At 43.5% G+C, this 14,667-nt stretch overlaps 1 non-coding gene across 1 annotated transcript; it reads left to right on the top strand.

Annotated features, from left to right (window-relative positions):
• The first annotated feature begins 12,064 nt into the window (after positions 1-12,064).
• Positions 12,065-12,271, top strand: LOC124078469 (small nucleolar RNA U3). The gene has a single exon (XR_006846906.1). It is a non-coding gene; the product is annotated as a small nucleolar RNA U3 (small nucleolar RNA).
• Positions 12,272-14,667: the final 2,396 nt, after the last annotated feature.

Below are 14,667 nucleotides of genomic sequence, written 5' to 3'. Positions count from 1 at the left end.
TTGGTCAGCCGCCCAGCAACCCCAGCCTCTCCTGGGCTTGGCAGAGGAGGATTGACGAAGCCCTGGGCCTTCCCTCCTGACTATTACCATCAAGAAGCAAGAGCCTAGGGTCACCTTCCTGGTGGATGGACATTTTATTACCTTCCTCTTAGATACTGGTGCCGCTTTTTCGGTCTTGAGGGAGTATTGGGGTCCTACCACACCCTCAAAAACTCCTATTGTCGGGGTAGGAGGTAAACAGATTTTCCCTCGAAACCCCCCCCCCTTATCATGTTATATGCAGGGATCCCTTTTGTCCTTCACACACTCCTTTCTCGTTATGAGCCATTGCCCCATTCCCCTTCTGGGAAGGGACATACTCTCACTATTGAAAGTCACCATTCACATATCACCCCACACCTCTCCTACCTCTCATTTCCTCATGATGTTCCTAGGGGCAGATACACCTCCTTCACGCACTCTTCCACAACTATCTAAACCAGTTAACCCTGAGGTTTGGGACACAACTACACCCTCTATGGCTAAATGCAGTCCTATTCATATTGTCTTATGGGACCCTTCAAGATATATTAGTCAACCACAATATCCACTCACAACCACAGCCCTCCTCGGATTAGAACCCATCATCCAGGATTTATTACGAAAGGGGTATCTTAGGCCTACACACTCTCCTTTCAACACCCCCATTCTGGCAGTTAAGAAACCTAACGGGTCCTACAGGCTGGTTCAAGACCTTCGCCTTGTCAACTCCTCTGTGGTCCCCATCCACCCGCTAGTGCCCAACCCTTACACCCTCCTCTCTCAGATCCCTGCCACTACTACCCACTTCTTAGTCCTAGATTTGAAAGATGCATTCTTTTCTATTCCCTTGTCCTCAGAATCTCAGGATATCTTTGCTTTTACGTGGACTGACCCTTACACCCACCATTCTCGTCAGCTTACCTGGACTGTCCTCCCACAGGGATTCAGGGATAGCCCCCATCTCTTTGGCCAAGTTCTTGCCCAGGACCTCACATCCTTTCACCCACCTGTCCTGACTCTACTCTCCTTCAATATGTCGATGACCTTCTTCTATGTAGTCCCTCTTGGGAACACTCTCAATCCCACACCGCCCAGCTTCTTAATTTCCTAGCAGACAAGGGATATAGGGTGTCTCCCCATAAGGCTCAGGTTTCCCAGTCTTCTGTCACCTATCTTGGTTTTCACCTTACACCTGGGAAAAAGGAAATAACACTGGATAGGAGGCAACTCCTCTCTGATCTTCCAGTGCCCCATACGAAAGCCGAAATACTATCATTCCTAGGACTAGCAGGTTATTTTAGGGCCTGGATCCCAAATTATTCTCTTCTAGCCAAACCCCTGTATGACTAGCAAAGGGACCCCCTAGTGAATCTCTTGCCTCCTCCCCCAACTACCACTTCCGCAGGCTTCAGCAACTCCTCTTAAAGGCACCTGCCCTTCACCTTCCTGATCTTTCAAGACCATTTCATCTATATGTCCATGAAAAAGGGTGGCAAGCACTTGGGGTCTTAGGTCAAAACTATGGGCCTACATTTGCACCTGTGGCATATTTGTCCAAGCAACTAGACCCTACCATCCGTGGGTGGGCCCCTTGCTTAAGAGCTCTGGCTGTTGGACAAATTTTACACAAAGAAGCCTCTAAGCTGACTTTTGGGGCCCCTTTAACTATCCACTCCCCACATCACTTAAAGGATCTTTTAGCTTATAAGGGCCTTCAAACCCTTCCTCCATCCAGAGTTCTGTCGCTCCTCACTTCCTTTCTGGAAAACCCTAATATTACTTTCCTCCCCTGCTCTGCACTGAACCCTGCCTCACTGCTCCCAACGACTCCCATGTCTGACACACCAACTCATAATTGTTTGGAAACCTTAGATGATTTCCTCCCCTGTCATTCTTCCATTTCTGAGGGACCACTCACCAAGCCTGACCTTATCTGGTTCACTGATGGCAGTTCCTTTAGGCAGAACGGCACTCATTACTCTGGATACGCTGTAGTTTCAGCCACTGAGATTATAGAGGCCAAAGCTCTGCCTTCAGGAACTACCAACCAGCAGGCTGAACTTATAGCAGCCACTTGTGCCTTCCTTCTAGCACAAGGCAAATCCCTCACCCTTTATACTGACTCAAAATATGTCTTCCATATTTTATTATCCCATGCTGCAATATGGAAGGAGCGAGGCCTACTTACCACCAAAGGTAATGCGATCACTAATTCGGCTCTTATAACCAATCTGATAGAGGCCTCCCACTTACCCACCCAGTTGGGAGTTGTCCATTGTAGGTCCCATCAGAAGGACGGCTCTCTTATCACTGAGGGCAATGCCAAAGCTGACCAGGTGGCACGAATGGCTGCTACCACTTCCAATTATGGCCCCCCTGGGGGACATATAATGGCCACTTTAGACAGCTCATCTGAAGCCCCTACTTCTTCCAGTAAGAACAAGGATATTTTCAAGTTCCTTCATACTCTATTCCATTCCAATTCTCAGTCTTTGACCCTCTTTTTACAGAGCTTCTTCTCCCTCACCCCCTCTGACAAAGCCATGCTACAAAATATAGCCTCTAATTGTCAGATCTGTCAGCGGACCAACCCTCATACTCCTTTAAGGCCCAAACCTTTCCCTTCCCACCAAGCCCGGGGACACATTCCTGCTGCTGACTGGCGGGTAGACTTCACCAACATGCCCACAGTGCAGCGCACTAAATACCTCCTTGTCTTTGTGGACACTTTCTCTGGTTGGGTTGAGGCATTTCCCACTTCCAATAAAAAGGCTTCCACTGTAGCTTCAATCTTACTGACAGACATCATCCCCAGGTTTGGTATGCCCACTTCCTTACAATCTGACAATGGCCCTGAGTTTATTTCTAGGATCACACAAAAGGTCTCTCAAGCCCTCTCCTTCAAGTGGCATTTCCACTGTCCATATCGCCCCCAGGCTTCAGGGAAAGTGGAAAGGGTAAATAGTACTCTAAAGGAAGTCCTTACCAAATTGACAATGGAATTAAACTTAGACTGGGTCAAACTCCTTCCCTTGGCTTTGCTTCGAATCAGAGCTCTCCCTAAGAAACCATCTTTACTGTCTCCCTTTGAGATAATGTATGGAAGACCTCTTATACCCCCTGGGCTGGTCATTTCACAAGGACCTCTCACCCGAGATTTGTCTTTGCCTCTCTTGTTTCATCTCCGCTCGGAACTCTGGAAATATCAGGACTGGCTTCTTCCGGACCCAGTCTCCTCTCCAAACACTCCTCCCTTAACACCTGGGAGTCTAGTCTATTATAATACCCCAGAGGAGAAAGGGCCTCTTGCCCCAAAATGGGAAGGCCCCTATCCTGTCATTCTCTGTACCCCCACTGCCGCCAAACTCTCCTTACCAGTCAACCGTCTCACTCCCTGGATTCACATTTCTAGGTTGAAGCCATCTCACCAGGAGGCCCCACCTGCTGACGACAGGACCACCCCAGAGGAACTCCAAGAATCACCTCCTGAACCTCCACTTTACTCCTGCTCTCCACACCCATCTCACCCCTTTAAGTTGCGGCTCACACGGTGTTCCCCGCAGCCCAATTCCTCTTAAAGAAGGCACAATGAGCTCTCCCAACACCCTAGTCTTCTCTCTCTGCTTGTTTTTTGTGCTCTGCTTATTTTCTGTGCTCTGTCGGGACTGGTCTTTACCCTCCTCTCCTACCATGTATTTATTCACTCTTCGGGAACGATACTCAGAACATGGCATGCAGAAGGTCTGCGCAGTGGATGCAACTACTTGTTTCATCCACAACTGCACCTCTATTTCCCTAAAATTGTCACCTTCCAGGACCTTCGTCCCTGGTAGCTGGAACTGGCCTTTCATTTGCTTCCTTTTTGATCAAACCAAAGGGTATTGTCATTGGTGGCCTGAGATATATAATGGGTGCCCCTATTGGTCATGCAGGTTCCATGATGAATGTGGTAGCTATTCTTACCACTCACTTGGTTACCCTGAAGGGTGGACTTCTAGTTACCTAAAGTGGCATAAAGGCTCTTCATCCGATAACAATGGATGGTATACTTTAGATATACCTGACCCCAAGGCCAAACGTTGGGACTATGTTGAGTTTGCTGTCTATGCTCGGACAACCTCAGCCAGACCCACAGGGTGGATGACTGTTGGCCGCACCCTGATTACACCACCCAAGGCAACCATCCAGGTAGTTGAACACATCAAGGAGTCAGAATCAAAACTTCGAGATCTTATTCATAGCCCATCCAAAGAGGATTCAGAGCCTTCAACCCCCTCAGGTCCCCCTCCCACATGGCTCAATTTGCTACACCAAACTCTTCGATTATTAAACTTCACCCCTCTTTCTGTGCCTACTTCTCAGTGCTTTCTCTGTGCTTCACTTAGTCGTCCACTTCTAGCAGCGGTCCCATTAGCGGCAGGAAATATTTCAGCAAAAACCTACAATTTCTCTAAGAAAGGACAACCCCTACATGTGACACGTATCCCACTATGGGAAAGTTATTCCACCAATACTTCATTTCCTTTCATCTGTTTCCACCTGCCAACAATGAATCCTTTACCCATTTGTTCCTTGAGCTATAGCACCCCATCGAGCCCTGCATTTATGCAACCTGGACATTTCCTCTGGTGTAACGGGTCTTTAAGTACCTCAACGATCAATGTCTCTGGCACCTGTTTCTGGTTACTGTAGTTCCTCAGCTGTCTTTGTATACTCCTACCGAATTCTGACAGTTGGCCCTACCTTCCCGCACCTGTAGGGCAGTCTTTCTGCCGGTTCTGGTAGGCCTCACTTTAACAACCTCAGTGGTGAGTCTCGGACTCTCTGGTGGAGGTATAGGTCATGCTCTATGGGCATCCAATGACCTACAACAAAAACTGCAGGAAGCACTCGATACCACTGCTGAGTCTCTGGGCTCCTTGTAGCGGCAGGTTACTTCATTGGCACAAGTGCCTTTACAAAACCGAAGGGCAATTGATCTTCTCACTGCAGAAAAAGGGGGTACATGCCTGTTCCTCAGAGAGGAATGTTGCTATTATGTTAATGAGTCTGGGCTAATAGAAAAAAATGTTGTTAAATTGCAGGAATTATCCACCCAATTGCTCAAACCCACCTCCTCCAATCCCATAACGGGGTTCTTCCAATCCTCTCTTGCCACGTACTTACTACCTATCTTGGGGCCCCTTATTGGGATGCTCCTTTTTTGTGCTCTCTTGCCCTGCATAATGAAGTTCCTTCAAACCCAACTACAAAAAATTTCTAATCAAACTTTCAACCAGCTTCTGCTTAGGCACTACCAGCCTCTGATGACCGATGAACCCCCAACATCTCCAAGAGAACAGTTCATTCAGTGCTGAAGCTCACTACCAGGCACAATGGAATGCAACGGACATCAGACAGCGGGAGACAACGAGCTCAGAGAACCTCTTAATCTGCCATCCTGGATTCATGAGTCTTTATGTCCTTTTAAGCCTCCTCATGGCCCTTGGCCTCTTCTCTGTCAGTCCCCCAACATGGAACTTCTGCCAAAAATTGACCTTTGCTTTAATTTTTATCTTCATTCTGTTTTTATTCGCTCTGATCTTCTTCAGGTGCTGGTGACGCCATGTCCAGGCAATGCTTCCAATATTTCCTAGAGTCTCTGTTACAGGACCAGTGGTTGATACCAACAATCTCCTCCATCCAGGACTGGTTCCATGCCATCGACAACTTGTGGCTTCAGGGAACTTTCATAGACTTCACCCCTACGGAAGTAGCTGTCTATAGCCACTGTGTTTTATTTCTGGCTGCCATGATATCTCCAGACCTGCCCCCCGAGCATTCCTCCACTTCCCTTTCTAGGCCCCACAGCGCCCCCACACAGCAGGAAGCAGCCGGATCTGACCAACGACGCCCCACTTCCAAAGAAAACAAAAAGGGAGGAATGTTGGGAAAAGTATAAACGGCAACCATACCCCAGAGAAAAAAACCCAACATGGCGCCTAAGGACCTCTTCTTCTTACCTTCTTCTTTTCTGCAGTGGCGCGAAAAGTTCCTGCCCATGTGAACTCTCCCACCGGCGCCAATTTCAAATCCCGCTGGCGGGGAACCTTAGCCCCAATGAGAACTAATTCCTGGGCTCCGGAGCTGATATCTGGAAGAACTTGCCAATAAACGGGTTGCCTGCCATTTATCTAAGCCCTACCATCTCCCCCTTAGTTCTATAAAAGCACACAGCTTTTTGCAATAAAATTGGAATTCTCCCAGTGAAGTGTCTTTGTGTGGGGAATTCTTTCAATCAGCACTGGTGCCTTAACTCAGCAGCTCTTGGTTCTTCCTGTAGCACCATTTTGCTTAACAAAAGGGGCCCAAACTCTTGGGCCAAAATCTTGACTCTTGACATATTTTGAATTGTTGACTTTTACATTACAGAATCTGAGCAGTGTTTGTATTTAGTTGGAAAATTATACCTAGATATTAAACTGGGAGAACTTGGGTTCTACTCCTGTTGGCGGGGTGGCACACACCTATAATCCTAGCTACTCAGGAAGCTGAGGCAGGAAGAGGTCAGCAGGGGCAACTTGATGAGATCTTGTCTCAAAATAAAATATAAAGGATCAGGGATGTTAGTCAGTGGTAGAACGCTTTCTTATTATGCACAAAGCCCTGGTTTCCATCTTTAGTAACACACACATACAAGCAAAGCAAAACAAAACAACAACAACAACAAACGAAACACCCTCAAAAACAGTATAACAGGTATACTACCATTTTCTTCTGAAATATTTTTTGCTCCATAATCACCCGCCATTTTTTATCAAGGATAATCATAGTAAGGCCAATTTGTTTACAAAGTAGATGTAGATTTTTTATTATTTCCATAAATGTAGGCAGAATAACCACATAAGATTTTTTTTTTTAAGACAGAGTCTAACTATGTTGCCACGGCTGGGCTTGAATTCCTTGGTTCAAGCAATCGTCCTGCCTCAGCCTCTCCAGTAGCTGGGAGTACAGGTATGTACCACTATGTCTGAATACATAGATTCTTTTTTTAAGTTGTCGATGGACCTTTATTATTTATTTATTTATATATGGTACTGAGGATAGAACCCAGTGACAGGCATTCTACCCCTGAGCCACAAACCCAGCCCCTACATAGGCTCTTTTAAAATGTCTTGTTGGGGCTGGGATGTAGTTTGGAGGTGTAGCACTTGCCTACCATGTGCAAGGCCCTGGATTTGATCCCCAGCACCACACACACACACACACAAAAAAAAAAAAAAAGGAAAAAAATGCTTTAGCTGGGAGTAGTGGCCAGTACTTGTTATCCCAGATATATGGGAGGCTGAGGTGGGAAGATCACTTGGAGCCAGGAGTTCAAGACCAGCTTGAAGAACAGAGTGAGATCCTCTCCCCCCAAAGTAAATATCCCCCAAATAAATAGCAGAGTGAGGTGAAATATTGTAATCCCAGCTATGTGGGAGGCTGAGGATCAAAGTTCTATGTCAGACTCAGCAACTCAAAATAACTTGTATTGAAAAGGTAAAATGCCCCTGGGCTTAATTCCCAGCATCAATACATGAATAAAATTTGTTTCATTGAACATTTTACAAGGAACCTCAGGTAAGTTTAAAAAAAAACAACATTTATTTAGTTGTATATGAACACACAGTATCTTTATTTATTTTTATGTGGTGCTGAGGATTGAACCCAGTACCTCACCCATGTGAGGAAAGCACTTTACCACTGAGCTATAGCCTCAGCCCCTCAGGCTAGATTTCAAAACCTCGAGCCTAGGAAACCAAACCAAGCAGGCTCCAGACTTTTCGTGCAGTACCTAATATTTTGAGGTTTCTGGACTTTCTAGGAAGTGACAGTTTTTACTCACCATAGGCCTAGCAATCCTTGAAGTCAGACATTTGATACACATTCTCTCTTTCTCTTTTTTTAATTAGAGAATTATGGTTTTATATAGTAGATGGGATCATTTTGACAAAATGATACATGCATTAAATATTTTTTTAAATATTTATTTTTCAGTGAGACATGATATCTTTATTTATTTATTTTTATGAGTTGCTGAGGGTTGAAATCAGGGCCTCGCATGTGCAATACGAGCACTCTACCAGTGAGCCACAACCCCAGGCCCTCAGGCATGGGATTTGATTTACTCCATTTCACTTCTTCATCCCCCACCCTTTTCCCTCTCCTCCTCCCTTCCCTTTTTCTACTCATCTTCCTTTATTTATTTTTGATTGGTGCTTCCTACAAATACAGAAAGGTGAAATTCCCTGTGGCATAATTATATATGCACATAGGATGATTTCATTAATTCATTGCACATTTCCTCCCTTTCCTACCAATTCCTCCTACTCCACTCATCTTCCCTATATTGTTATAATGTCCAATCCCTCCCACGCCATTTTTCTAGCTTCTGCATATGAGAGAAAACATTCAACCCTCGATTCTCTGAGTCTGGCTTATTTACCTATGCGCAATGTTCTCCATTTCTATCCATTTACTGACAAATTCCATAATTTCATTCTTTCTTATGGCTGAGTAAAACTGCATTGTTGTAGATACTACATTTTTTTTCTTTCTTATTTGTTCTTTTTGGTTATACGTGACAGTAGAATGTATTTGGAAATATCACACATATATGGAGTGTAACTTCCCAGGTATAACTTTTGTGGTCATATAGGATGGGGAGTTACACTAATCATGTTTCATATAAGAACCAGTTCCACTCATTTACTGAAGAATGCCAGTTTCATTCTTTTTAAAAAATATTTTAAATATTTTTTTCTAGTTGTAGATAGACACAATATCTTTATTTTTTTTTATTAATTTTTATGTGGTGCTGACAAGTGAACCCAGGGCCTCACACATGCAAGGCAAGGGCTCTACCACTGAATTACAACCCCAACCAATTTCATTCTTTCAGCCACATGCCCAGCACGCTAGCTTCATACTAGAGGTTCGAAACATGGAAATTGACTAGTGAGTTCAAATTAAAGACACATAACTCTCAATCTACCTTTTTCTTGCCCAGCTCAGAGATGGCCCCTCCCAGCTCCTGCCTCTAGCCACCTGTAGCGAGGTTTACACAAGAGACCAGCAAGAGAGAGAGAAACACTCCAGGGAGTGAGCTTTTGTTGGGTAACAAAAAATTCAGGGGAAAATTCCATCCAATGACGGTCGAGGGGGACAGGATTCCAAGGTCAGGGTCAGTGATTGGTTTTCAGGTCAGTGGTCAGTCACACCCCAACATGGACAAGCCCTCGCACCTGGGGAAGGGTGGGGAAGGCTCTGACACAGCTTGTTTAAGCACCTCACACCCAGCCAGGGAGGTAGCTCAAATCATGTGCGAGAACGGCTTCCCACAAGCAACTAACTCCCCTTTTTTTCCTTCTCACTAGTCCTTGGCAATGCACACTCTATTCTTTTTCTTCTATAAGTCTATTTTTACACTCACATAACTGAAAAATAAATGGACTAAGTATAGTGGCCTTCTGTGACAAAGGTTTATTGCACTTAGCACAATGTCTTTAGCGTTCATGCATGTTGTAGGATTTAATATTGCAGAGCTTATGCAAAGCCCTAAAGCAGGAAAGAGATTGGTGCTTAACGAGAATAGAAAGAAGAGTGAAAAATAAAGAAGGGGAAAGGAACAGAACACAAGAGGAGAAACAGACTTTCGAAAGGGCTCTTCATTGTAACAGAAGAGCAATTTAGGGATAAAAGCAGGATTTTGTAGCTTTGTTTGTGGAAAGATAAGTTTCCACCTGATGGTTTCTGATTTCTCATTAATGGATGAGTTGAGGTCTTTTGCTAAAACTGAAAATGAGAAAATGGTGTATATGTTTCAGTAAAGGGAAAGCTCCTTGTAGAACTTCTAGGGAGTGGGAATGTGAGCCTATTGGAGAAAGAGTAGGATTGCTGGATAGATCCAAGGACTAATTTGAGGCTTGAGATTTTGCATTTAAAATGAAATCAGGAGCTGGCAGTATAGCTCAGTGGTAGAGTGCTTGTCTAGCAAGCACAAGGCTCTAAGAGATAGATAGATAGATAGATAATTCTGAAAGAAGAGTTTCATGGGGAAAAAAGTAAGAAAAGAGCTGAGCCTTAGAATATGCCCAAAGAAAACAGATGTGGTCTGAAAAATAGAAGTAGGGGGGCTGGGGTTGTGGCTCAATGGTAGAGTACTTACCTAGCACATGTGAGGCACTGGGTTGGATCCTCAGCAATGCAAAGAAATAAAAGGTATCATGTCCATCTACAACTAAATAAATAAATAAATAAATAAATAAATAGAAGTAGAGGAGCATAATGTCCTCAACCCATGAAAGCAGAAATTTTAAGAATGAAGGTGGTTATTAGAAGTGCCCCAAATGGGACACTGAAATCAAAGAAGGCAAGGGCTTGGAGAGGATGACAGCATTTGCTTTAAAAGGAGGCCTCTGTGACTTTGGTTCATTTATCTCTTCAGTTGGTGAAACTGATACCACACCACAAAGGGAGAAAGAGGGCTGAACAATGCTCAATGAGTCTGATAACACTCAGCCATTTATTCAAAGAAAGTAGAGAATCAGGGCATTTGAAAGAGCAGCAGTAACAACCGAATTGTGTTCTAAATGGGGAGGCTCATCAAAGCATGAAAACAGGGAGCTAGTGGAGACAGAATACGTGAGCAAAGATCTCTTCAGGACTGAGTGCTGGACGTGGTAGTGCACACCTGTAATTCCAGCAGCTTGGGAGGCTGAAGCAGGAGGGTCACAAGTTCAAAGCCAGTCTCAGCAATTTAGTGAGGCCCTGAGCAACTTAGTGAGACCCTAATTCACAATAAAAAATAAAAACGGGCTGGGGATATGGCTCAGTGTTTAAGTACCTCTGGGTTCAATCCCTGGTTTCCCACCAAGAGATGTTGGCTCCATGGTAAATTGCCCCTGGGTTAAATCCCAAATACCAAGAAGAAAGAAAAGCTGTCCAGATGAACCCCAGAGAGTGTCCCTTGTGTCCACACAAACATTCTGGTTCATGCCTGTAAAGACATTGTCTTGCAAGGCTGAAGCAGGAGGATCACATATTTGAGGCCAGTCTTGGCAACTTAGTGAGACCTGACTCTAGAGATAAAGGGCTGAGGGTATAGTTCAGTGGTAAAGTTATCCTTGGGTTTAATCCCAGTGCCAAAAAAAAAAAAAAAAAAAAAACACTCAAAATATTGTTGAATATGTGACAGGCTCTTGATACATAGTAGCTAATATGCTCTGCAAGGTGGTGCATGTGTGTAATCTCAGGGACTGGGGAGGCTGGGACAGAAAGATAGCTAGTTGGAGGCCAGCCTCAGCAATTTAGCTAGATCCTGCTCAAAATAAAAAATAAAAAAGTTTGTGGGGGGGGATATAGCTCAGGGATAGAGTGCCCCTGTGTTCAATCCCCAGGATTGCAAAAAACAAAACCACCTAATACTGTTATGGTTGACACTTACATTCTCATGTTTGTTCAGGGAAAAAATAATGCCTAACCCACAGAGAACTAGATTCCTTTTTAATATTCAAGGCAAGCACAGCACTAAACACAGAAGATTTTGTTTTCCAAGTGCTGGGTCTCAGCCACGCTCACAGTGACATGTTCTTATTAGTGTTTGAAGTTAAATTCTTAGACCAGCCATTTTGAGCTACTGTTTGACTTACCCATCACCAGAAGCAACCAGATGTTCAGTAGTAGAGGTAAAAGCCCACCTTTTCCTTTAGCTGTAAAGGGCGGGGCCACATTACTAGAACCAAGAATAGAACGCCTCCTTGGCTTTAAAACTCAGGTGGTGATTGGCTGTCATTCGGCATTATGTTAATTTAGCATGACATTTGAAAACTTTTCTAAACAAGTTCGTTTCCATTTAAAACGTTAAACTGCGTTGTTAAGTGATAATATTTGGAAATATCATATCGAAAAGCGCGTTTTACTATTCATTTTACAGCAAAATCAGAAGTGAGGGAAACTACCTCATCATCACTTAAAAGTGATTAATCCTGGTAGACCAAGGAGGTCCCGGTGGGAGCTTGTTAAGACTATACTTTCAGGGATCATTTCTATAGTATGTTACTAGAGAAGTTTCTCTGATTGTGTAGAGTACCGAAAACCACGAGGAGGAGCTGAGTGGTCTCTCCTGAGCGTGAAGCTGGTTCTGGGTGTTGCTTTATTGCCTTTTTTTTTAAGAGAGAGAGAATTTTAATATTTATTTTTTAGTTTTCGGCGGACATAACATCTTTGTTTGTATGTGGTGCTGAGGATCGAACCGGGGCCACACGCATGCCAGGTGAGCGCGCTACCGCTTGAGCCACATCCCCAGCCCTGGCCCAGTTGCTCTTGAACCTGTGGTGAGACGGCACATCATGTCAGCAGGTAGAGAAGCCAAGCACCTCACATTGCTGTGGCCAGGAAGCAAAGGAGAAAGGAGGAAAAGGGGCCGGGTTCTCATAAGCCACTTGGTGGGCACATTCCCCATAACCACCACCCCACCTCTTTTCTAAAAGTTTCTACCATTTTCCAAAAGCACCAAGTCAAGGACTAAACCTTTAACATGTGGGACTTCAAAGGATATTTTATTTATTTATTTATTTATTTTTTATTGGTTGTTCAAAACATTACAAAGCTCTTGACATATCATATTTCATACATTTGAGTCAAGTGGGTTTTGAACTCCCAATTTTACCCCAAATACAGATTGCAGAATCACGTCGGTTACACATCCACATTTTTACATAATGCCCTATTAATAACTGTTGTATTCTGCTACCTTTCCTATCCTCTACTATCTCCCCTCCCCTCCCCTCCCATCTTCTCTCTCTACCCCATCTACTGTAATTCATTTCTCTCCTTGTTTATTTTCCCATTCCCCTCACAACCTCTTATATGTAATTTTGTATAACAATGAGGATCTCCCTCCATTACCATGCAATTTCCCTTTTCTCTCCCTTTCCCTCCCACCTCATGTATCTGTTTAATGTTAATATTTTCTTCCTGCTCTTCCTCCCTGCTTTGTTCTTAGTTGCTCTCATTATATCAAAGAAGACATTTGGTATTTGTTTTTTAGGGATTGGCTAGCTTCACTAAGCATAATCTGCTCTAGTGCCATCCATTTCCCTGCAAATTCCATGATTTTGTCATTTTTTAGTGCTGTATAATACTCCATTGTGTATAAATGCCACATTTTTTTTATCCATTCATCTATTGAAGGGCATCTGGGTTGGTTCCACAGTCTAGCAATTGTGAATTGTGCTGCTATGAACATCGATGTAGCAGTATCCCTGTAGTACGCTCTTTTAAGGTCTTCAGGGAATAGTCCGAGAAGGGCAATAGCTGGGTCAAATGGTGGTTCCATTCCCAGCTTTCCCAGGAATCTCCATACTGCTTTCCAAAATGGCCGCACCAGTTTGCAGTCCCACCAGCAATGTACAAGAGTACCCTTTTCCCCACATCCTCTCCAGCACTGTTGTTGTTTGACTTCATAATGGCTGCCAATCTTACTGGAGTGAGATGGTATCTTAGGGTGGTTTTGATTTGCATTTCTCTGACTGCTAGAGATGGTGAGCATTTTTTCATGTACTTGTTGATTGATTGTATGTCCTCCTCTGAGAAGTGTCTGTTCAGGTCTTTGGCCCATTTGTTGATTGGGTTATTTGTTTTCTTATTGTTTAATTTTTTGAGTTCTTTGTATACTCTGGATATTAGGGCTCTATCTGAAGTGTGAGGAGTAAAGATTTGTTCCCAGGATGTAGGCTCCCTATTTACCTCTCTTATTGTTTCTCTTGCTGAGAAAAAACTTTTCAGTTTAAGTAAGTCCCATTTGTTGATTCTTGTTATTAACTTTTGTGCTATGGGTGTCCTATTAAGGAATTTGGAGCCCGACCGCACAATATGTAGATCGGAGCCAACTTTTTCTTCTATCAGACGTAGAGTCTCTGATTTGATATCTAGCTCCTTGATCCACTTTGAGTTAACTTTTGTGCATGGCGAGAGGAGGGGATTCAGTTTCATTTTGTTGCATATGGATTTCCAGTTTTCCCAACACCATTTGTTGAAGATGCTATCCTTCCTCCATTGCATGCTTTTAGCTCCTTTATCAAATATAAGATAGTTGTAGCTTTGTGGATTAGTCTCTGTGTCCTCTATTCTGTACCATTGGTCCACCCGCCTGTTTTGGTACCAGTACCATGCTGTTTTTGTTACTATTGCTCTGTAATATAGTTTTAAATCCGGTATCGCTATACCACCTGATTCACACTTCCTGCTTAGAATTGCTTTTGCTATTCTGGGTCTTTTATTTTTCCATATGAATTTCATGATTGCTTTCTCTATTTCTACAAGAAATGCCATTGGGATTTTGATTGGCATTGCATTAAACCTATAGAGAACTTTTGGTAATATCGCCATTTTGATGATGTTAGTTCTGCCTATCCATGAACAGGGTATATTTTTCCATCTTCTAAGATCTTCTTCTACTTCTCTTTTTAGGGTTTTGTAGTTTTCATTGTATAAATCCTTCACCTCTTTTGTTAGGTTGATTCCCAAGTATTTTATTTTTTTTGAGGATATTGTGAATGGAGTGTTTTTCCTCATTTCCATTTCAGAAGTTTTGTCGCTGATATACAGAAATGCCTTTGATTT

The sequence above is a fragment of the Marmota monax genome, unplaced genomic scaffold (genome assembly GCF_021218885.2).
Source record: "Marmota monax isolate L192 unplaced genomic scaffold, Marmota_monax_Labrador192_F-V1.1 WCK01_AAM20220418_F8-fsc00171, whole genome shotgun sequence".
Classification (NCBI taxonomy): domain Eukaryota; kingdom Metazoa; phylum Chordata; class Mammalia; order Rodentia; family Sciuridae; genus Marmota; species Marmota monax.
This window is presented reverse-complemented; position numbering and strand designations above follow the sequence as displayed.